Raw genomic sequence first — 24,723 nt, forward strand, 5'->3', positions numbered from 1 at the left:
CATGGATAAACACTGAGATTCTCAGCAGAAAATTGCTCCACATGTTTATAGAAGGTGTAAAGATCTCTGTTTCATAGGATTGTTGTAGCTAGTGGAGATATTAAAATTCTATGACCCAAGCCTCTTATTTTGCAAGTGAGAGAACTGAAGCCCAGAGTGCTTGCATGACTCGCTGATGCTCAGACAACTTATACAGTTTAACCTAAATTTTTGATTAGTGTCCAAGGTAGTGTCCAAGGACTTTATCATCCTTTCTCATTTACATCACATTCTGTTGGAATAAAGCAGAGAATAATACTAACAAATCAAATAAGCAATATAAAAATATAGAACTTTTAAAATAAGTTTATCTATGCATTTTTTGCTTGTAAAATATATTTTGCTCCTGACATATAAGATGCCTTCTCCCAGGAAAACTGGCAAGTCCAATAGGCTGTTTGTTTATTAATTATTAACCATGTGCTGGACAGCACCCAAGGTAATTTAAGGGAGAACCCCAAAATGCACAAGGCACTCTTCCTTCCTTGGTAGAGCTTAGAATCAAACTGGAGATAATAAGAATATCAACAATAAAATCAATACTTGGAAAGTAACTTAAGGTTGGGGGAAGATAGCTGTGTCAGAGGAGATATTTGGCAAGAACCAAAATTGCTGTGGTTTTGCCATTTAGAACTCAGGTAAATGGAGGAAACGAAATATTAAAAACTGGAAAAACAAAGTCAGCAAAGAAATGAACTGGAAACTACAGTCATAGTATAAGAGAGATTCAAACAACCTGGAGGAAATACAGATCCACTTTGCTTTGGGATGGAGCATAGAATTCTTGGCTAAGTCTTCTTGGTTTTAGAACTTTGTTCATTGCCACTATCTCCACTCAAAAACAATGTTTGAAAAATTGCTTTTTTCGATGTTATAATGTGCATTTATCACTTTGACTTTGCTACTTCTTTCCACTCTCAAAAGTATTTTTTCATAGCCTTAACCTGGAAATTGCATTTATTCATATGCTATAAGCCAGAAACGATGGGATGTGGAGAGATACTGGAATAAAATGATGAATAAAATGAAGGTGATCCAAACTTTTTACAGTCTTTGGGAAGGCATGGAACCAATTACAATGAAGTGTGACAACATCTTTGTGTAATAAAGGCAGCACAGGATGGCATGGAAACACACGGTATGGGCACCTAGTCCAAGCTGAGCTATCCATAAAAGATTCTCAGAGAAAGGGGAAGTTGTTTGATACATAAAATAGGGGTAGGAGGGAGGCTAAAATAAGAGAGCTAACAAAGAGGCTTGGGGCAAAAACTTTCAGGCAGAGGGATCAGCACGTGTAAGGCCCCAGAGCAAAGAGGGAACAATAGAAGTTTTAACTATAATCATGCTTTGTTTAACAGCAGGGATTACTTCCCCCAAAAAAATAAGTCGCTAGATTATTTCATCATTGTGCTAACATCATAGTGTGTACTTACACAAACCTGGATGGTGTAGCCTGTTACATACCTAGGCTATATGGTACAGCCTACTGTTCCTAGGCTACTGACCTGTACAGTATGTTACTGTACTGAATAGTACAGGCAACTGTAATACAATGGTAAGTATTTGTATATCTAAACATACCTAAACACAGAAAAAGTACAGTAAAAATACACTATAGAAGACAATTTTTTAAAAAGACGCACCTGTATAGGGCACTTACCATAAATGGAAATGGCAGGATTGGAAGTTGCTCTGTATGAGTCAGTGTGTGAGTGGTGAGTGAATGTGAAGGCCTAGACCATTACTGGACACTCTGTATACTTTATAAACACTGTACACTTAAGCCAAATTTATTTTTAAAATTTCTTTCTTCAGTACTAAATTAACCTCAGCTGACTGTAACTTTTGCACTTTGTAAACATTTTAATTTTTTAACTCTGACTCTTTTGTTATAACACTTGGCTTCAAACACGAACATATGGCACAGCTGTCCAAAATTACTTTCTTCCTTTATATTCTTATTCTGTAAGGTTTTTCTATTTATAAAACATATTTTTCCTTTTTAAAGATTTTTATTAAAAACTAAGGCAAAAACACACACAATAGCCCAGGCCTACATAAGGTCAAGATCATTAATGTCACTATCTTCCACCTCCACATCTTGTCCCACTGAAAGATTTTCAGAGATAGTAACATGCATGGAGATTCCATGTCCTATAATAATGCCTTTTTCTGGAATACCTCCTGAAGGAATTGCCGGAGGCAGCTTTACATTTAACACTTTTTTTTATAAGTAGAAGAAGTACACTCTAAAATTACAATAAAAAGTATAAGCCAGTAACATAGCTGTTTATGTATATTATCAATTATTAGGTGCTGTACCTAATTGTATATGTTAGACTTTTATGCAACTGGCATCACGGTAGGTTTATTCACACCAGCATCACCACAAACATGTTAGTGATGTCTTGTACTACGACATGACAATGATGATGTCATTAGACAATAGGAATTTGTCAACTCCATTATAACATTATGGGTCCACCTTCGTATACGTGGGCCATAATTGACCAAAATGACCATAAATGTCATTAATGCTACACATAAGTGTACTGGATAAAGTATGGGAAGTTGGGTCACAGTTGATAAAGGATTAGGCAGGAGGCAATCATGTGGAAACTTAAAAACTGAGATATAGAATTATATTTTATCCATGGGATAAAAGATTTAAGTTACCTTGACTAGGTTCTCAGGTCAGCATTCTTACAAGGCTTGTACCAATTTTGTTACTATAACCCATAAAAAGATGGTGTTTCACATGGGACTATGTCCTGTAGAGTTTTAAAAGCCAAGTAATGGATCTTTATCCTGCAGGCAATGAAGGGGAGAAAATCATTAAATATTTGTTAAAAGAAATGTAACATGATAATGATGTTTTAATGCATATATTCAATAGCAATGCTAAAAAATAATGGCAGGAAAAAAGCAGAGAAAAGTGAAAAAAAAATTACATGATGAAAACAATGTCAATTAAGTGGTATAGCAATTGATACAATGTAAATTGAGTGCACTTTGAGGGCAGTAGTCCCGTAAAAATTGGTAACTGCTATGGTCTGAATGTTTGTTTCCCTCCAAAATTCATGCTGAAATTTAATCCTCAGTGTGAAGGTATTAAGAGGCGAGGCCTTTAGGAGGTTATCAGGTCATGAGGTCTCTGCCTTCAGGAATGGGATTAGTACTTTCATAAAAGGTCTTGAGGGCCAGGCACGGTGGCTCTTACCTGTAATCCCAGCACTTTGGGAAGCCGAGGTGGGAGGATAATGAGGTCAAGAGATCGAGATCATCCTGGTCAACATGGTGAAATCCCATCTCTACTAAAATACAAAAAATTATCCGGGTGTAGTGGCACATGTCTGTCGTCCCAGCTACTCAGGAGGCTGAGGCAGGAGAATTGCTTGAACCTGGGATGTGGAGGTTGCAGTGAGCCGAGATCACGCCACTGCACTCCAGCCCGGAGACAGAGCAAGACTCTGTCAAAAAAAAAAAAAAAAAAAAAAAAAAAAAAAAAAAAAAATGCCTTGAGGGAGCCTGTTTGGCTCCTTTTTGCCTTTCTACCATGGTAGGACACAGTACTTGTCTCTTCTTCTGTGTGAGAACGCAGTAAGAAAGTGCCATCTTTGAAGCAGAGAGTAGTTCTCACCAGACATTGAATCTGTTGGTGCCTTGCTCTTGGACTTCCCAGTGTTCAGAACTGTAAGAAATAAATGTCTGTTATTTATTAATTATCCAGTCTAAGGTTTTCTATTATGACAGCCCAAACTGACTAAGACAATAGTGTACTTCTGAAATTCCCTTCCTCTAATTCCAATTAAACCTACAACATAATCATTTTTGACCATTTAAGATAGATTAAGTTTAATAATTTTGACTTTGTCACATCTGTCTAGCAATTTTGGAGAACAATGTGTACAAAATCCATAATTTGATATTGTATAAAATTAGTCAAATATATAAAGGTAATTGCAATTTTGAAATACATAGATTCTTTAGAGAAGATGATTAATTATAACGTATAAGTAGGCAAATTTAAAGAGCACCTGCTGGAATACAAAATCGTATCTCTAGTCAATATTAGCCATTTTAATTAACTTAACTCTGTTCTTCCTTTGGCAGAAGAATGCCTGGTGGCAGCTCCATGAAAAGCAGCACAGATTTGTTGCCACTCACATTTCTTACTCTAATTCTTCCTTGAAACATTAAGATTGCAGGCATCAACATCGTGGGTAAAGGATATTAGCTACTCCAGGTGTGTCAAAAGATGCAAACAGACCAGATGTTCTATTCTAAGTCCTGTTTTTATTTAAGGCTGGTGGCTTTCACAGGTAAAATCATGGTGGCCTGAGGCTGTTGTATTTTTTTTTACTTACTTCATAGTCCAATTAAAGAATTTTTCAGAATTATTCAACTCATTTTTTTTTTTTTTGAGATGGAGTCTCACTCTGTCACCAGGCTGGAGTGTCAATCTTGGCTCACTGCAACCTCTGGGTTCAAGCAATTCTCCTGCCTCAGCCTCCTGAGTAGCTGGGATTACAGGTGTGCACCACCTTACTCTGCTAATTTTTGCATTTTTAGTAGAGATGGGGTTTTACCATGTTGACCAGGATTGTCTTGATCTCTTGACCTCATGATCTCCCTGCTTCAGCCTCCCAAAGTACTGGGATTACAGGCTATTCAACTCTTTCTTAGTCTTGCCAACTGAACTAACTCCACTAGGTGCCATGTATCAAAAGCTGACACTCTAACTTGACATACTATTTGGATAGAAAATGAGTGGAGTAAGGAAGATACTGGCAACATTGTTGGGAAATGATATGAGAAGAAAGGGAACCTATACTGACACTCAAAATTCTTTCTGAGGAAGGGAGGCTGTGATCACTGACATGGTAATTATGTTCTCACTCAGAACCATGTTCATTCTCCAGTCTTCTCCTTCTACCCTCTAAGTCTCACTCTCTCCCTCCCTCCTTTCTTTCACCATTCACTCTCTCTAATACCTGCCTGCTGGTTTTCATACATAGCCGCAGCCCCAAATTTGTGACACAGCATTGCCACTTTCTTGGTGATGATTCCCACCCACAGCTCTTAGTCATGTTATTCTCTTTCTAACTTGTTTTCTAGTTGAGAATTGCCCTAGGAATTCTTCTTCATGCAAATGTTTAGATTGCTTATTTAATCAGTATAGCAGTCTGATAACTCACGGCAGTTTGCAAATTTGGATTCTGAGATTCAAAGTAATTTATAATCCAGTGTAGCATGTATCTTGGTGTGTTAAGAAATAATATAACACGGCAAGACCATTTTAAAAGAATCAAATGATAATTTAGGCATAAAAATGTAGACTTTTTTTCTGTTGCCATTGGCATTCCTGACATTTATAGTCTTCTTGCAAAGCATCAAAGAATGCGAGAGTACTTCAGCACTTTGGCCTAAAGATTTATTTGACAAAAACATATGATTTTAAATTACTGCCATGTTCTCTTCAGATGGGTAGTGTTTGCCTTCTTTGCACTTTGTGTTTAGTGTTTCATTTCAGTACTAAAGTTTCCATGCTTAAATTCATCTCTAGATAAAATGTGTGTGCAGTTGGAGGGGAAACGTTTAAACAATAAGCATTCTAGTAGCTTTATGGTCTGATAGCCATGTGCAGTTGTTTAGATTGCAGGAGGCAGACTCGAGAATCATTTCCCAAACTCAACAGTCTGAGATATTATTTTGTTTACTTAGCTAATGCTGTTATTGATCAACTTCTCTAAATTCAGTGCAAGGTTTTATTTGATATTGGAAAACCTGACCATCAACCACATGAAGTTAAAATCTGCATTCTTGTTAAAGGGAGGACATATACCCTCAGAGTAGCTAGTTAGAGGAAGGGGAATTGAGCAGGAGGAGATCTTTCCTGAAAGTGAGAGGGCTTAATGTATGCCCAAGAACCACAGGAAGAGCTCCAAAATGGTGGCACGGCTCCAAAACACCACAATAGCTATGTGAAGGATTTAATTATAAATTTTTGTTGTTGCTGCCATGAACACTATATTTCCCAAAATATTTTGTATATGTAGACATTTCATGGAATGGCTTTGGTGGATAGCCACATCAGGAGATTGAGCTCCACGTTGAGCGTGAGCACAAAGCCTAAGAAGGAGATACACCAAGAGATGGGCACTATAACGCTGTTCAAGCTTGGCTGGAGGGGAGACATCAGGCCAGAGATTCTTAGAAAATTGCAAAACCCTGGAATTTTTGGAAATTACAAGACCTTGAAATGTTCTCAAAGTTTTAGAAAAGACATGAGGCATCTCATAGAATGGAGGGTAGGGAGTGGGTAAACTGGGCTTATTGTTTTTTATTCTCATTAGGTACGATGACCTCTGTTAATACTTAAGTTATATTCAATTTTTGTATTTATTCCCAATGATGTTTTAGGTTAAAAAAATGTACAGACTGTCACAGGATGAGTTTTCTCCTTTTTGTTTATTTTTCTGTTCATGTTTACTTGAATCTATCTATGATTGTTTAAAAATGTGTCAGTGCTATTTATTTGAATAGTTCTCCTGGATATTCAAAACTCGTCAATCATTCCATTATTCTTATTTATTTTTTTTCTGCTCCCCTGCTCCTTCTTTCCACACTACTTGTCTTATCCAAAGCATACAGCTTGGCAGTGCTCTTTACTGAAGTCCCAATTGACAATAAGTACATACAATTAGCCACTTATTTGCAGATTTAATTCTACTCAGTGGAATTAAAGTTGATAAATTTCCTTATGTTCAAAATTTAAAAATATATATATTTTTAAGTTCTTTTATATTGTGAGAAGTTATTAGATCACTTTAAACCTGCATATTATTAAATGGCTTAACCATCATAGACAGTATTTCCAGGGCACAGGCAGGGTTCCATTAAACCTGTGAACCTAGACAACCTTTAAAAAAATAGATCACACTTTCCCAAAGTGAATCTGACTTTGAATACTGACTTTGACATCAAGTGGACCATAGAAACACAGACTGATGGAGCTAGCAGGAAACTAAGAGATCATGTAATCCAATTTTTAGATAAAGATATTGAGTGGTTAAAACACTTGTCTCAAACTACACAGTTAATTAATGAAATAGTTTAGACCAGAAACTGTGTTCTCTGACTTGCAACAAAGGAAGTGAACAGGGTTTAGTAGAATCACTGGAGTTTTTGGAAGAACTTTATCTATTGTCCTTCTTATTATGATCCTATGATATAAGTTATATTAACCAACAGGCATTAGGTGGGCACTTATAGTTCAAGTTCCAATAAAAGCACTCTGGTACATTTTTAAAATTATTCCAAAAGAGTTCCCAAAATGAGTATATTATTTAAACTTGCTTACAACTTCCCATGATTGTTACTTTAAAAGAGAGACTAATACCTTTTGGAAACATTAATTATTGTATATTTAATAAAATTAGTCACATAAACCTACAGTGATAGCTCATGAGATAGCATACACTCAAGCCATATCCTTAGACCATCTTGTTAAATGGGCCCTCCAAGTGAAGGAAAATGTTACTTGCATCTTAAGCAATGCTGTGACATGTCATTGTTCTTGGAGTAAATTGTTAATCTACAAGATGCTAGCCTATATGAAGCCAATGCAAAGTCAAGTAAACACTTGTTAAGTCCCAAGTTAGTGGGTCTTGTTCCACACAAGTTTCTGACACAGAGCCCTAGAATGAGAAGAATCTGAGAATGCAGCATGCAAGGATATCATTCATGGAACTGATCATATTGCACTGAACATATTGGAAGCCCTTCATTGATGTAGGTTATGCAAAAGAAGAAAATAAATTATACACACACACACGAAAATTTGTTTGAATAGGCAATTTACCTAAGACCAAAAAGCAGAAAGATCCAATCCTTCCATAGTACTATATAATTTTATTTGTCCTGGTTACTATTTTTCCCACTGTTAGATTCGTTGATCTGCATCATGGGTTCCCTTTGCTTCAGTCCTTTGCTTGTTTTGAGCTGTCTATGGTGCTTACCTCCAACCTTGAAATAAATTTTCTGGACTAATTGAGTCTGTAGTTTCATAATGATGTGGAGTCTCTTGTATAAACCAGGTACTTCTCTTCTATCTTGCCACTATCTCTGTACAGACCTAAAGTTAAATGAGACAATCCTCTCTTCCATTCTCCTCCACAATGCTGTCCCATGTCTCACCCTCCCAAGACTCTTTCTCAGCCCAGTTTCTCTGTCACAACTTCTGATTAAGTACATAATCAAACAGAAGTTACTGTCATGAGGAGAAGTGTTTGGTATAGTGAAAGAATATTGAGCTGGGTGTTAGAAAGTCTGGTTTCCAATATGGGTCTAATGCTGAGACATGTGACCTTTACCAAGTCGTGTGAAATCTTAGAAATCTGTTTTCTCATTTATGAAAATTAAGATAATGTCATATTCTTTATATTACCCCCAGAAGATGATCACAAGACTTACATGAGATAATAATGCTGAACATCCATGGAACATAATTGTAATAATCCATATTTGAAAGATATTTCATGTTTTAGTCAAAATAATCAATAATTATGCTCTTTCTTGGAGTTTTCTTAATTTTATCAGATGGAAGATGAAGTTTTAATGTAATCTTAGAGCAAACTATTTATTCACCTAGTAAATAAATGAATACTAAAAGAAACATGATTCCCTGAGAACTTAGATGTTTAGAGTTAAACTTAGAAGTTAGACGTGTTGGGACTAGGAAACATAATAATTAGAAAATAAGAGAAAATCAGGTATTACACACTGCTTTCTCTTCTTTTCCAGGAAAATGGCGTTTCATCTCTTAGGAAAACAGCCACTGTGTGGGTGTGAGGAGAAGCAGTCTTTTATACTGAAAACAAAAATGAACAAAAATGAAATTGAAAGAGAGGTAAAAAATAGTATCATAGCATTAAGAAGAAACACAGGAAGGAAAGACAGAAGATAAAAAGGAAGGAAAGAGGGAAAGAGGAAGGAAGGAAGGAAGGGAGGGAGGAAGAAAGGGAAATGAAAGGGTGAGTGGCACAAAAGAAGAAAAAAAGGAAGAAAAGTGAGAAAAGGTGAAGGAAAAGGAGAAAATGAGGGAAGGAGAAAAAAATAAGTTATGCATTAATAAATTGAGTCACTGGAGTCACTCAACTTTTCTAGACTTGATTTCTTTAACAAATAAAAGGACTTGGACTAGAAGATAGCTAAGATCTTTTCAAAACTTGGAGGAAGTTCTTCCATTTTAATTCTCTTTTTGAACTCCATGGAACCATGAGCTACTCACTTTGTGAAAGCAAAAGCTAGAAAAAACACTGTTATGAAACCTCACTCTGCAATATATTTTGTAACAAAGAAAAGAAATAGACAGTCAAGGATACTTCTGCTATACAGTAGGGTTATATACAGAACACTTTTTGACATTATTAAAAATTATCAAGTCTTTCAACACAAGGCTAATGTGTTGAATGTGGCTGTTGAAGCTGTCTGTTAACCATTAAACTAAATAGAATACCATTTCATGCCTGACTTCCTTCAGCTATATGAAGATTGCTGTGGCATGTTAGAAAAGGTAGTGGGAACTCAAGGAAATAAAAAGTTCCTCTTTGTGATGGTTGACAGCCTCCTCTGATTTAAAATTCTTTTAAAAAGAGCACCGATCCCCGATTCCTGGAAGCAGCACATTTTCACAGATGACACTGCCTACTTGGGTGATAGCACAATTGTTTGTCTTCCTCACAATAAAAAGAATAGGAATAAAATGAACTGGTAATGCAGAGCTTCACAGATAATAAACATAGTGATAATACACTGGCCTTGGGAAGCAGGAAGTTTAATGAACAACTCTTGATTTCACAAGGCCAGTTTGACCCAAAGCAAAACTGAAAATCAGGTAGGACAAAAATTCCCTCTGTCACTCCAACGTTTCACTTTTAATCTCTCTTTCCTCAACTTTTCCTCCCCTTTACTCCTTTTTGTTTCTTAGAATTCGATAGTATCTTACCCTGGTTTCTTCTGTCTTACTCTGATTTCTTTTATCATGAAGTTTATAACTCATTAAGACTGAAGTGTTAAGAACATACTATGTGGTCTCTCCTGAGATTATCTGATTGCTAAACAGAATACCAGCAAGAGCAATGGGGTAAATGCAACATGACATAATAAATGTACATAGGACTAGAATCCAGGAGTTCTGCCTTAGCTTCGTGGACAGGTAGCTGTATGGCCCTGGGCAATTCACTCCTCTGAGCCGTAGTTTTTTCAAATGAAATATGATCTAGAATACTTTATAATTCAGAAATCAGTCCTTTAGGGCAGAGTTTCAGGACTCAATGGAAGAACACATGGGAACATTTGGAAAAACTTGAGCAAGTCTCATTTCATTTCTACCATCATGACACAGGCCTTTATATTCTCTCACAGATGAGGTGGGTTGAGTGAAAGCAAATATAAGCATTATCACTTACTTGCAAATATAAGATAATCCTTTTTACAACATCAACCTAAAGGTGACTCATGACTTAGCAACATCGCTACATGGTTGATGCATGGGCCACCTTTATCTCCCTCAGGAACAACTGGTATCACTGACTGAAAATAGTGAAAGTGCCCACTCTTCTTTCATTTTCTCTTGGCAGTGCCAGTAAATCACTTTAAGCATGATTCCTGCTGAGCTCATCTGCACCTGACAAAGTAATGGGACAATATAATACAGTGAGTCCATTGTTGGTGTCCTACAAATTAAACAAAATATGATAAGTTTATTTTACAAGTTCATTTAAATAAGGCCAATGAACTCCTCTTTATCTCTTGAGAGAGGCCAATCTCAGGATAAATGGCTGGCAGGAGTAAGAGAGCACTCTCAGCGAGTATCTCAGCAATTGGAATAGTCAGAGTATTGCATGAGAGGGGATAGTCTGTGAGAAAAGATGAAGCTAGATAGGGGAAACGGTGCACAGTGACACAGAAAAAGACTTTTTCCACTGCCAAAGGGAATTTAATCCCAAGGCTGTGGCTGATATTTGAGAAGACATAGGGGACTTTTACACTTGAAACTCCTTAATATTCAGCGACCTTTAGAAGCAGATCTGACAACTAGTGCCCATGAGCAGGGCTGATACTGCTGGTTGTACAGTGTATGCATGGTACACAGGTACTCAGTCAAGGAGGAGGTAGATAAGACTTTACATCTAGTCAATACTGTACTCACCAAGCTCTGCATCTCGGTATCAGGTTGTATCTGCCCTGGGGATGGAGGATCATGTACCTCTCTAATTGCACAAAGATGCCCTGTAAGTTAACAGGAGCCCTGCCCCTCAGAATCACTCAGGAAGCTTGTTTGTCAGGTAGACTGGTTTATTCTGTGTCTATCTTAGACACCTACAGGAGTCCTCTGCTTATCCATGGTTTTTGTTCCCACGGTTTCAGTTACCTGTGGTCAGCTGCAGTTTATATATATTAATGAAAAATTCCATAAACACTTCCTAAGTTTTGAATTGTGGATCATTTCGAGTAGTGTGATGAAATCACACAATGTCCTTCTCCTTTCCACTCCATCCTGCCCGAGATGAGGATTGTCTTTGTCCAGCATGTCCATGCTGTCTATGTATCTGCCCATTAGTCACTTGGTAGCTATCTCATTTATCAGATTAACAGTGCAGGTATATCAGTGTTTGTATTTAAGTAACCCTCATTTTACTTAATGATGGCTCCAAAGCACAAGAGTAGTGATGCTAGCAATTCAGATATGCTGAAGAGAAGTTGCTAAGTGCTTTCTTTACATGAAAAGGTGAAAGTTCTCAACTTAATAAGGAAAGAAAAAACATAAATGCTGAGGTTGCTAAGATCCACATAAGAACAAATCTACTATCCATGAAATTGTGAAGAAACAAAAAAGAAGTTAATGCATAGTACATGTTGTCTCAGTACTATTCATAGTTTCATGCATCCACTGAGGGTCTTAGAATGTACTACCTGTGGACAAGGGGAAACCTTGTTCAGAGGGAGTACTCCAGCTTAGACCTACTGAGTTAGACTCTTCAGAAATGTAGTCCATGTGATTATTATTTGAAGAGCTATGCAAATTACTCCAAGAGGCGGGCAGTTTTGTCAGCTACTGACTCACAGCATCAACTGATATATTTTCTCAACACCGCTATTTCCCTAATACACAGTCATAAAGGTAAATAATATCTCTCCATCTCTATCTGTATCCCTATTATCTCTATATCCATCTACCTTCTACTTCCAAGAACCCAGGACATTACTATCTGCCAAGACACAAAATTAGGTTAGTCTAGAAAATATGTTCCTTTGTTGAGAATAATAAAAGTATCAGGATTGTTTTTCTCTTCATAGCTCTTCTACCTTCTCCTCATACTTCTTTCAGAGTGGTGCAATAGTACTAGAGCTGCATTCTCTTTGAGAGGCACATCGTACCATAATGGGCTTAGCATGAGAGAAGAACCTAGGGAAAAATCATCATGGCTGGATGCTTTATTCTGTCTCTCATCCTGACTTTAAAGAAACAAGTAGAAGAAGTTCCTGAAGTTTTAGCTCTTTAAAGAGATCTCAAGACAGGAAAGTCCAAAAGGAATGCAGAACATTGTTGGAATAAAAAATTGTATATCTACAGGTAATAAGTCCTCAGGAAACCAATTATGCCAACAGGAAACTATAGTGAACAGATCTGATTGAGTCTGCAAAATGAAAGTCTAATGATCTTGTAAATCCTTGCTTAATACACTTCTTGTTTCCAAATACTCACCAGCACAATTCCCCATGTCAAAAACTCCCTATGGAACAGTATAGAGTTAAATAAATCATTGTACATCTTTGTGCTTTTCAAAATTTCCAGACACAAATGGTCACACTATCAAAATACTTATATACTTTAAAAAATGTCAAATAACTCAACATGAATCATTTCATTGTTCTCTTTGGCTTCATCTATCATGTCCATAGAGAGGATTCCCAAACATTTCATCTTAGACTTCCCTCTCTCATGGATTACAGTCTTATATGTCTTCTTACAGAAGAAGTGTACATTCTTATCTATGTGTCTCGAACTCAGCATATATAAAAGCTGAATTCATCATCTTCACTCTCAAAATATTTCCAAGATCGTATTCTCTAGCTGTGAGACAACATGTTTTCTTGTTACTCCTCCCAAAATCCCAGTTAAATTGTACTGTTTTTTCTCTTTATCCTTTCTACATCTAATCAGGACTCAAGACATGTCCTCCATCATGGTATTTCCTAAATCCATTTCTTTACTTCAATTCTCAGTACAAGTGCCTCTATCCAATTTTTGATAACCTCAAGCTCAGACTTTGGTAACTATTCCTAATATGTTTTCTTGTTTTCAGACTCTCAATGATCTAATGTATTTTAGACAGCAATAGGTAATTAGTATTATTAAAGCAGACCCATCTACCGTAACAAACAACAATTATTGGAAACTTTTGAAGTTCTCTATGAAGTTGATTCTAAAGGAGTTGGAACTACCTTTCCAACTTTACCCTACACAAAATTTTTCACATTACTTAAAATTTTCCAAACATGAGTAACATTTTTCTACCACTACTCTTTCATTGCTTTCACTCATTGACCCGCCCTTTCTGTATCTCTATTCTCTATTGAAGTCCTTTTTATCTTTTAATACCAAACTTCATCCTTTCTCTACTGTACTTTTCTTCATCATCTCAACCAGAATGGGCCTTCTCTGGACTCCGCACTTGGTTCTCTTTTTTTTTTTTTTTTTGAGACGGAGTCTCGCTCTGCCGCCCAGGCTGGAGTGCAGTGGCCGGATCTCAGCTCACTGCAAGCTCCGCCTCCTGGGTTCACGCCATTCTCCTGCCTCAGCCTCCCGAGTAGCTGGGACTACAGGCGCCCGCCACTTCGCCCGGCTAGTTTTTTTTGTATTTTTTAAGTAGAGACGGGGTTTCACCGTGTTAGCCAGGATGGTCTCGATCGCCTGACCTCGTGATCCACCCGTCTCGGCCTCCCAAAGTGCTGGGATTACAGGCTTGAGCCACCGCGCCCGGCCCGCACTTGGTTCTTATCTTACCAATTGCATGTATGCATTGCTTTGAAATGCAGATATTTACGTATATTACATCTTTCTTACAGGGTTTTTCAGATCAGCATAAATGGCATTTCCCAAAAAGTAGAACTAACTAGGAATAGAATTGGCCCCTAAAGGAGGAAAGGAGTTACTGATCACTGGAGTTATTCACAAACAGAAGCAGAGGCTATAAGTGCTTATGATACAAATATTAATGAGGCCATTTAAGAATCATATAATGGTGAGACTAAATTATCTACAATAAAAGACATTATACATTGACGTTAAAGGTATATCTTGCTGACTATAAGAAGTAAAAAGAGTTCACGTATTTTAAAATGTATACTGAATATCAATTACACATAAGAGATTATGCTAGGCGCTATAGGTGAGTAGTTAAAAACATAGATATTTTCATTTGCTTTTCCTTTTGTAGAAAAGGCAAGACTCCAATAATATGGTAGACTAGAGACTTGCATTGATCCTGCCGCTGACACAATAAAAATCCTGGACTATAACTACAAATACAAATACATACACAGTTTCTAAAATTCATCCAAATGTCACAAAAGTGTAAGATATTCTTACGCAAAAAGTGAAAAAAAAAAAAACAGTAAAATAAGAACTCAAAGAATTAAAAAGGGAACTTGAAGTCGGCTTTTGCCATTTGCCAATTTGCTGAACTTTAGATCCTATAGATGGCTCTTACAGACCGAACAGAAAACAACAATAAGTCCTGAATCTACCCTCGTTTAGAGTCTAAAAGGAGGTGCCCACACAACTACATCCTCACTGTAAGTTGGTATGGTAACCAAACCCTTTTCCCATCCACCTTGAGGGTCATAAAAGTAAACGCTTCTCAGCATTGATGAAGAGTAGAATGGAGAAAATATTTACTGAAACCAGGACATGCAAGTCAGCCCTTACATAGATTTATATCCCAAATTCATACCATTCATGAACCATAAATACCTCAGGCAAAAACTTAACTCTGAGTGTCACTAGGCTGGTGGTACCTTCAGATATCCAATAAAAGCAAAGCGAATCTTCTCTGGAAGAAACAATCTTCGTCTAAGGCCTCAAATAATTTCCTCCAAGAAATATTTCAAAGACAAAAATACATTTTTAAAATATACAGGATACCATGAGTAAGAACCAGCAGAAATGAATAGAGGCTTTTAAAAGATCTGTAAAGATTTCAGATACAGAAATAACTAGAATGAGTTTACAGAATAACTATTTACTTTTAAAGCAACTTAGATATCTAATGTAAGACTATGGTAGAATGAAGATTATGGTGAATTCCCACCCCTAAAAGCAATGATCAAATTGGTCCAAATGGTCAAAACAACCATTTTGCAGCTCCAGCAATTTATCAAAGAAAAACAAAAAATCCTGAGCATTGGCTAGTCATGAAAAGTTGCTAGAACTTTGAGTAGGAGCTGCAGAGTCTGCAACCCTTTTGCATGGAGCTGCTGCCATCCACCCTCTACCAGCTCCAGCAACAAAAACAGAGTTACCAGTGTGGGCAGGCCAGGAAAACTAGGGCTATGTCTTCCAGCAAGAGTAGGCCCAATTTTAAATGGAGGGTGAACATGCACAGTAGTGTTGTCAGTGAAAGTAACAAACTTGCTACCAAACGAATGAGAAAAACCTACAGTTCTGGGAGCCGAAGTTTATGATGCTGACGGGGGTGGGCAGTGGGCCATAATATATTTTATGGGGTGATCCTGTGAAAGCCACAGAAGAGAAGAGATAAGCTCTTCACACATTCCTGGGTTGACTAGCTTTGTCCAGCTAACAAAGTGCATATATATCAGGCAAAGAAATACAAAGAATGATCTACACTGCTCAGGGAAAAATCAGCCATTATAAATTTAACTCCAAAGGGACACAGATAATGAATCTAGCAGACAAAGATTTTAAGCACTTATTATAAATTTAGTAAAAGAATTAAAGTAAACTCTATTGAATGAATTAAAGGAAAGATGTGATGACAACTTAAATAACAGGAAATTTCACTAAAGAAATAGAAGCATACAAAACCAAATGTACATTTTAAAGTCAAAATAAAATATAACCCAAAGCAAAACAACTAAGCAGTAGGGAAAGTAAAAAATAACTGCTTAATTTTAAAACAAAATAAAATGCAAGTTTGAATATGTGCAGAGAACAAACATCCTTAAAGAAAAACACGGATTTTGCAGCAGCAAATAGAAATTCCAGAAATTAAAAAAATACATTATTTGAAACTTAAAACTTTAGTGTACATAACAGAAGAGAAAGTTATCAAAGTGGAGCAGGGATCTGAGAAATTATCAAGATAAAGTAAAAGGAGGCAGAATGATGAAAATATAAAAGGAAGCTAAGATGCATAGAGGAATAGAGAGAAAATTATCTATGTTTATTCCAGAGAAGAAAAGAAAAAGTGGCAGAGACAATATTTTAATAAAAATGGCTGAGAATTCTCCAGAATCATAGAAAGATATCTATATGTGCGTGTGTGTGTATACATATATGTGTGTGTGTATCTGTATATATATTTAACAAATCCAATAAATACTAAACAATATAAACATAATAGAATTAAAACACAAAACTCCAATAATAAAAAGAAAAAAAAGCTAGGGAGAAAGAGAGAAAGAGAAATTATCTTCCAGGAAATAACACACTGACAGCTGACATCTCATTGGCAAAACTAAAAGTTAAATACAGCGTAATAATATCTTCAATATGCCCAGAGAAAAACGGAATGTCAACTAAAAGTTCTACGCCGGGTAAAAATATCTTATGATAGCAATATGAAGATATTTTCTGAAACATGTAAGCTGAGTTTACATCAACAGACCCTAACTAAAGATAAATAAATAAATAGTAAATAGTAAATAGTATATAATGAGCAAAGTGATAACAGATGGACCATCAAATCTGAGATGAAAAAAATGATGGACACTAATGTGATAAATTTGTTAGTGAATTTAAACAAACATTAACTGCTTAACATAGCCATGTTTGATGATATTTGCTTATAAAATGTACAAAATCTCACGCCTATAATCCCAGGACTTTGGGAGGCCAAGTAGACCAGATCACCTGAGGTCAGGAGTTCGAGACCAGCCTGGCCAACATGGCAAAACCCCGTATTTCTGCTAAAAATACAAAAATTAGCTGGGTGTGGTGGTGCGTGCCTGTAATCCCAGCTACTCAGGAGACTGAGGCAGAAAAACTGCTTGAACCCAGGAGGTGGAGGTTGCAGTGAGCTGCGATTATACCACTGCACTTCAGCCTGGGAGACAGAGTGAGATTCCGTCTCAAAAAAAGAAAAAAAAAAAATGTACAAAATCATGAAAGGATAAGTCAGGAGATGGGTAAAAGTAGTTTATATGTTTTTAAGTCTTCTATTATTTAGAAGGATGCTAATGATACTAAACAATTTTAGACTTTTCCTAAGTAAAGTATGTTTGAATTTCTAGGGTAACTACTAAATAAAGCAATACAACACTTCCCAGTTGCTAGCAGAAAGCATGAAAGGAAAAAAATTAATCTCAACAATTCCAAAAAGCAGAAAGGAAGGAGAACATGGCACAAAATATTTTGGAAATGAGAAGCTTGTAATAAGATGTTTGATCCAAATTCCAATATATTAGATATTATATTCCAATTAAAGTAATAAAAACTTGGTTAATTCAAAAAAATCAACCAAACTGAAAAGAATCCAACCACCTGTGATTTGTAATAAGTTTAAAACCTAACGATACAGGCCGGGTGTGGTGACTGGGTAAACAGGAATGTTTTTCCTATCACTATATACTTTTAAGCAAAAGCATTACTAGATATAGGTAGTTCATAATATTAATAAGTTGAATTCATCCATAAGTAAAATAATTTTTCTTATTACACTTTAAGTTCTGGGGTACATGTGCAGAACGTACAGGTTTGTTACATAGGTATACACGTGCCATGGTGGTTTGCTGCATCCATCAACCTGTCATCTACATTAGTTATTTCTCCCAATGCTATCCCTCCCCTAGCCCCCCACCCGGCAACAGGTCCCATTGTGTGATGTTCCCTTCCCTGCATCCATGTGTTCGCATTGTTCAGCTCCCACCTATGAGTGAGAATATGCAGTGTTTGGTTTCCTGTCCTTGTGTTAGTTTGCTGAGAATGATGGTTTCCAGCTTCATCCATGTCCCTGCAAAGGACATGAACTCATCCTTTTTATGGCTGTATATGTGCCACATTTTCTTTGTCTAGTCTATCATTGATGGGCATTCGGATTGGTTCCAAGTCTTTGCTATTGTGAACAGTGCCGCATAAACAGATATGTGCATGTGTCTTTATAGTGGAATGATTTATAATCCTTGGGGTATATACCCAGTAATGGAATTGCTGGATCAAATTGTATTTCTAGTTCTAGATCCTTGAGGGATCGCCACACTGTCTTCCAAAATGGTTGAACTAATTTACACTCGCATCAACAATGTAAAAGTGTTCCTATTTTTCCATATCCTCTCCAGCATCTGTTGTTTCCTGCCTTTTTAATGAATGCCTTTCTAACTGGTGTGAGATGGTATCTCACTGTGGTTTTGATTTGTGTTTCTCTGAAGACCAGTAATGATGAGCTCTTCCTTCATATTTTTGTTGGCTGCATAAATGTCCTCTTTTGAGAGTGTCTGTTCATATCCATAGCCCACTTTTTGATTTTTTTTCTTGTAAATTTGTTTAAGTTATTTGTAGATTCTGGATATTAGCCCTTTGTCAGATGAGAAGATTGCAAACATTTTCTCTCATTCTGTAGGTTGCCTGTACATCCTGATGATAGTTTCTTTTCCTGTGCAGAAGCTGTTTAGTTTAATTAGATCCCATTTGTCAATTTTGGCTTTTGCTGCCATTGCTTTTGGTGTTTTAGTCATGAAGTATTTGCCCATGCCTATGTCCTGAATGGTATTGGCTAGGTTTTCTTCTAGGGTTTTTATGGTTTTAGGTCTTACGTTTAAGTCTTTAATCCACCTTGAGTTAATTTTTGTGTAAGGCGTAAGGAAGGATCCAGTTTCAGTTTTCTGCATATGGCTAGGCACTTTTCCCAACACCACTTATTAAATAGGGAATCCTTTCCCCATTGTTTGTTTTTGTCAGGTTTGTCAAAGATCAGATGGTTGTTGATGTGTGGGGTTATTTCTGAGGCCTCTGTTCTGTTCCATTGGTCTGTGTATCTGATTTGGTACTATTACCATGCTGTTTTTGTTACTGTGGTCTTGTAGTATAGTTTGGAATCGGGTAGCGTGACGTCTCCAGCTTTGTTCTTTTTGCTTAGGATTGTCTCAGCTATGTTTGCTCTTTTTTGGTTTCATGTGGAATTTAAAGTAATTTTTTCCAATTCTGTGAAGAAAGTCAATGGTAGCTTGATGGGAATAGCATCGAAGCTATAAATTACTTTGGGCAGGTTGGCTATTTTCACAATATTGACTCTTCCTATCCATGAGCATGGAGTGTTTTTCCATTTTTTTGTCACCTATCATATTTTCTTGAGTAGTGGTTTGTAGTTCTCCTTGAAGAGGTCCTTCATATCCCTTGTCAGTTGTATTCCTAGGTATATTTTTGTCTTTGTAGCAATTGTGAATGGGAGTTTACTCATGTTTTGGCTCTCTGTTTGTCTGTTATTGGTGTATAGGAATGCTTGTGATTTTTGCACATTGATTTTGTATCCTGAGACTTTGCTGAAGTTGCTTATCAGTTTGAGATATAATTTTAAACTTAAAATATAACTAATAATGCAGTCTCAATATGTATAGAAATAATTGAGATATCTTCAAGAAGAAATTGGCAATTCACAATCACAATGAGAGATGACATATATTTTATATAAATCATAAAAAAGAGTTACTGATTTAGAAGAGTTTAATAGTGTAATTAGTATATACTGGAGCTACTGAGATATAGATGATACTATACACCAGTTACAGAACACATAATATTTTCAAGCTCACTAAAAATGTATAATATAAATAGCATGCAACTATAAGTAAAACCAGAGGGAGAGCTATAGCCTTAAAATACTTATAGTAGAAAATATAAAATGTTAACTCTAGTGAACCAAGTATCTATCTTAAGAACTTTTAAAAAAACAGAAAAATAAATCTTAAAAGGACAGTAAACAGGAAATAGTAAACATAAGTGAAAAGACAATGAAATGGAAAATAAATACGCAACAAAAGGATCAACAGTTTTGTGAAAAACGGATAAAACAGAGAAACCCTAGTTACACTGACAAGAGAAACAAACAAACAAAAACATAATAGAGACAAATGAAAAAATATGAAATATAAAAAGGAGAAATCACTACAGGTACTGTAGATATTTAAAAGTTGTTAAGGTAAACAATAAACATCTTTAGATAATAAATTTTAAATATTAGATGAAGCAAACTAATTATCAGGAAAATATGATTTACTAAAACTTTCCCCAAAAGAAACCAGATTTGTTCTATAACCAAAGAAAAACAGAAGGACAAACATATTTTCACAAAAAACTCTTAGCCTCTATATCTTAATTGATAGGTTCTATAAAACAAATAATTTCAATTTTAGATATATTACGCAATTTTATGAAGCTAGAACAGGATTTCTCACTATTAACATTTTTGACCAGATAATGATCTGTTTTGGAATGTTGTCCTGTACAATACAGGATATTCATCACCATTCCTGACTTCTACTCACTAAATGTCAATAGTACCTTCACCACAAGTTGTGACAATCAAAATTATCTCTGGGTATTGCCAAGTGAAACCTGGGAGGCAAAAATAAGTCCCAGATGAGAGCTGCTTGTCTCGAATTAGCTTGATACAAAATCTTGGCAAGGAGATTATGTGAATGAAAAATATGCCCAAAATGACTTATAAACATAACTACTATCTAAGGCAAATCATTAATGAACTGAATATAACAAGATATGAGAAGAATGAAAACTATGACCAAGTTGGGTTATCATAACAATTAAAGATTGATTTAACATTAATTAATTTATATGAGTTAAAATTAATATGAATTACTGAACACAATTAAAAATAATTATAGGACCTCTTCAAAAACATCTGGAGGAATACCTATTAAAGGTCAACATGCATTCATGATGAAAAAACTCTTGGTCAACTATGAAAAGATGAAAAATGTTTAACCTGATACAGGTATCTAGAAAGGAAGACAGACAGAGAGAGAAAGAAGAAGGAAAACATCATAAAACAAATTTGGGCACTATCTAGTTAAATGAACCATGCTCATGACCTGCAATGAATGAATAAAAAAATGCATTGAAAGCATTTTCTTTGAGGAAAAGCCTTTGTGATATGACTTTTATCACAACTTCTATTTAGCCAGAATAATAATGAATTTAAAAAAAATAAAATAAAAGGCATAAAGTTTGGAAAGGACAAAGGACAATTATTGGTAATATGTTTGTTGTATTAAAAAGCCCAAAAGAGACTGTAAATAAAATGTTTACATTAATAAGAATATTTAACAAGAATCCTGGCACAAAATTATTTCATTATTCCACAAGAAAATAAATTATACAACTATATGTCAAAAACAACTACCTGGAAAAAAAGAAAAATCTAAAAATTAGCCCTTATACAGTAGCATCAAAAATATGAAGTACCTTAAGACAAATCTACCAAATGTGTTGCAAACACTTTATGAAGAAAATTACAAAACCTGATTGAAAAACACTAAATGAGACCTAAATAAAGGAAAACTATCTGTTCTTGGATCCTACATTAGGAGATAAAATATTGCAAAGATTTCAGTTCTCTCCCATACTGACCTATAAGTTCACATTACTCCAATCTAAATTCCAGCAGACTTAACTATGGAATTTGACAAATTGATCCTAAAATATATTTGTAAGGGCAAAGATCAGGAACAGTCAAATGTTTTAAAAAGAGAGACTGAGGTTGGGTACTCATTATCTATCACAACTCATTATAAAGCTATGGTAAATAAGGCTGAAAGGCATTTCACCATATTATGACACTGCCATCTGGACTTGCCACAGAAGAAAAACAACATGGAGAATTACTTATAAGGTCTTTCAATGCTTCCACCCAGAAGTGAATGCCATTGTCCAAAGAAAAGACTAAGTCACATGGTCACATGCTTTTGCTTAGCTTTAAAGAGGTGAGGAAGTGTGATCAGCCTTGTTGTCCCCTGAAAGAAGAGATGTCCTGGAAATATTGATGGGCACTAGTAACATCTATCACACCAAATGATGTCCAGTCTATGGATCAATGGGAACTGTCATACACTGTTGGAGAAGGTACAAATTGGTACAACTAATGTGATAAAAGTTTGGCACTATCTAGTTAAATGAACCATGCTCATGCCCTACAATGCAGCAATCTCACCCATGGTTCTATACTATAGAATACTTCATGTGTACCAGGAGAAATTGCACATGGGTCTACAGAATCATTGTTCACAACAGCAAAAATTTGGTTTGTAAACAACAAAAAATTCATTCACAATATAATAGATAGTAAATTATGTATTCATGCACATAATTTCTATAGAGTAGTGAAAGTAAATGGCCTACGTCACCCAAATTAACGTGGATTAATACAATAAATATAATATTGAGGAAAGAAAAATACCTACAGCATGATTTAATTCCTATTAGGTTCATAAAAAACAGAACTGTAAAAATATGTAAATATACACCATACATATATACATATGTATACTTATTTATATAATTATAGGAATATATTTATATTTTAAAATATATACATAAATTTCTGTGCATGTATTTGTATATATTTAATAATGCATTTGTAAATATTTTCATTGGTAGAAAAGTTGTCCAGAAAAGAAAGAGATGAATTATCACAAAGATCAGGATGGTAGCTGTCTCTTGGGGTAGAGGTAGGAGGATGCAAACGCTGATGCATGCAGGGGCTTCTGCATAGTCTTAGTAATTTTTTTTCTTACCTGGTTGTTCTTTGAAGGTTGTTTGATTTATTATTGTCCCTCTGTGTTCATATAGGTATGTAAAAAGAAAACTTTAAATATGTGTAGGAAATATGTGTCTTTTTAAATAGAGAAAACAAGAAGAGAGCAAGAATAAGCACTAGGCAATATATTACAAATAATATCAAGTGAGAGTACAGTCATTCTAAAAATGTCAGAGAAGGTTGAGATGATTATGGGTTGCATTGGGCCATGATTGTATTCATGAAGGAGCTAGGACTTGGTTGAGGCATTGAAGTAGGATAAAATTCTAATAAGTGGAGGGAAATGGGGAGCTTGTTAAATGGAAGTAGCATAAGAAGCAAATGGCTGAAAGGTAATTTGGTAGATAGTGAACAAGCGACATAGGCTTGAGTGGTTTGTTTGTGTAGAGTAGTGGCATTGTCTTGTTTCCTTTTTATCCATCAGTTATTGATTACACTTCTTCTCAGCAAAGTATACATGAGGGTGGCACAAAGTATGTGTCATTACAAAGGTATGTGGGTTCTCACTTATTCCTTAAGCTAAAAACATAGATGACAAAAAGTGTAATATTTTCCCCCACAATATGCAGAAGATATGCAAAGTAGAATTAGAGTATTAGAACAGGATAAAAGAGAACCTTAGTCTTCCTAAAATCTTTGAAATCACATTGTAGCGATGAACACACCAGAGTGATTGGAAGAATGGGAAGTGCAGGGAGGTGCTGGTGCCTGAGATGTTGGTTACTGATATGATGAGACAAGCTCAGAAATTGAAACTATTTAGAAATTTTTACAGTTATTCAATGGAGTAATTTAGAATTTTTAGTAATCTGATGGAGTAATTTGGTGTCGACTGAATGAAATAATAATAAATGGGGTTTGAAGTTACATGTCAGTTTTTTATTCATTTGATTTTGTCTATGAATTTCCAGTATTGGTCAGTGATGGGCAGGAAACTTTATAAAAAAGAAAGAGATCCTTCAGCACAGATTATATGAGAAGTGGCAATATTAGTTTATCGAGACATGATGTCTACCCTGCAAAAATACTTTGATGGCTAAAGTCGACCAAGAAAAAAAATGAATATAACATTTGTGTAGCATGTCTGCTAGTGAATACAGTGATATCACCTTTTAAAAGATGAATTGTTTAATATATTCTCACACAATATTTTGGAAAAATGCCTTTCCCTTGTCCCCACACCTATATTAGGCAATCAACTTTCTTTCTGACTGCTCAAAAGAAGGTAAATGTTTTAGATATTATCTGCCATCCCTAAACTCTTAAACTTCCACCATTCCTGTTTTATCTGAATCTCAGCACATACTAAAGGATGCAGAACAGAGCAAGAGAATTTCTAAGTCATGTACTTTTGATTTTGCCATTTCCCTGCTCTCAAATCCTGTTTTTGTCTTCATTATACTGAGAACAATTTTTTTAGTAGTCAAAGTACTTTCACACATCCTCTTCTTTCTATATCTACTGCCACTATCTTATCTGCAAATGTCATTATCGCTAGCTCAACCTTCTAGAATAACCACCAACATTAATTCCTGCCTACAAATCCTGCTATTATTCTTTGTCCCATTATAACTGTCAGATTTATTTTCCTAAAATGGAAATGTAA

At 35.6% G+C, this 24,723-nt stretch overlaps 1 long non-coding RNA gene across 1 annotated transcript in view; it reads right to left on the reverse strand.

The window, feature by feature from the left end:
- Positions 1–2,909: 2,909 nt before the first annotated feature.
- LOC117063841 overlaps positions 2,910–24,723 on the reverse strand; it is a 51,681-nt gene continuing 29,867 nt past the window's right edge. The window contains exon 3 of the long non-coding RNA XR_004429115.1: positions 2,910–3,730. This is a non-coding gene — a long non-coding RNA (uncharacterized LOC117063841). The remainder of the gene's footprint in view (positions 3,731–24,723) is intronic.

Source organism: Trachypithecus francoisi, unplaced genomic scaffold, assembly GCF_009764315.1.
Source record: "Trachypithecus francoisi isolate TF-2019V2 unplaced genomic scaffold, Tfra_2.0 Lachesis_group19, whole genome shotgun sequence".
In the NCBI taxonomy this organism is placed as follows: domain Eukaryota; kingdom Metazoa; phylum Chordata; class Mammalia; order Primates; family Cercopithecidae; genus Trachypithecus; species Trachypithecus francoisi.